We start from the raw sequence: 1,470 nt of genomic DNA, 5'->3' as shown, positions 1-1,470 counted from the left end.
CGTGCGACAACCTGTAACGCGAGCGATACGTACGCTCCGGTCACAGCGGGATATACAGCTTATGGGCAACTTACTACTAATCGTCAATGTGTGCACGGACCTAACTAATGGGTAAAACAATTTCAAGTCTCGGTCTACCAATCGTGATCAGATAATATCAGAGGTTATCATTGTTAATAAACTATAGAAGCGGAAGTAAATAGGTACGGCAGACGGAAAAATCGTCGTCATAGCACATAATATATTACGCGAGTAAAATCGACATACCAGCTGATCAGTGATTACACAAAATCAGCAATAATGACAAAAACGATTTGGAACGATTACAACGATAGGTAAAACGTTGTGATAATTTAAATTAGACATCGGGGAACCATCACACAGCCGTACCGGAACGACACGCAACCAATTATAAATAATCACTATCGTACAACGGCAGTAGACCGATAAAGTTAATTACTGGTGGTTACGTAATCGAACCAAATAAATAGGATGAGACATACATACAGGTGCACACAAAGACGTGTACAAATAACATACTTAAATTTAAACCTATAGCTAGCCGCCGAGTCTGCCCACGCCGCGATGATAACATACGCCTCCTCATGATGTCGATGGTACCTCCGAGACACTGTTCTGTGGTACCGGTGACAACGGCAACGGATAGCGGTGAAAAATGTCCACGTCAAACCAATTCTCTGGACGGCCGTAGTACACACACCTACACTATCACCCTCCTCCGATCCCAGCATGGTGTAGATCCGGATTTCACGACACAGTCATATCATAAGTACACTCGATCACTGGATCATTCCTGCAAATACACGCTGGCAGTACTGGTTCTACGTAACCTTATATAATATACAACCTATGGCCGGTATTTTACACTAACGTGGTGCTTGTTGCACGTAAACATTTTGTTGTTGAATAAACACACGACGTATAGATATATATATAGATATATATATATATATATTTGACCGACAGGTCACTAGTGTATGTCATGTACACTTAATAAAAAATGATCCTGGCAAACTGTAACGTCTCACACGTTGGCCTATAGGTAGGTATACCTAGATTCGGCATGGTGTGTACGTTGACAAAAAACTTTGGTGTTAAGGTTGCCAACCCACAGCCGAGATTCGGAAATCAGAGCATGTGGGATTTGTTAAAATAATAATGGAAATAGAGAAGAGCAATAACAACATAATATAATGGATGGATGAATGAAAGGTATATTTATTACAATAATTAGAAAAAAATTCGTAAATAATTTATGGCCAAGAAAAGCCCAGAACGGCACAACTTGGCCAGCAACAAAATGGGTCACCGCAAAAAAAAAAAACAAATACATAATAATAATATATCAACCGCAATATCACAGGATACGAGCACGGCTGCACCTATGTGTTTACTGGCGTACATAAATAATAATGACACTAATAATATGCTATAATAGGTATTATACAA

The sequence above is a fragment of the Acyrthosiphon pisum genome, chromosome A2, assembly GCF_005508785.2.
Source record: "Acyrthosiphon pisum isolate AL4f chromosome A2, pea_aphid_22Mar2018_4r6ur, whole genome shotgun sequence".
Classification (NCBI taxonomy): domain Eukaryota; kingdom Metazoa; phylum Arthropoda; class Insecta; order Hemiptera; family Aphididae; genus Acyrthosiphon; species Acyrthosiphon pisum.
Note: the sequence above shows the minus strand (reverse complement) of the source record.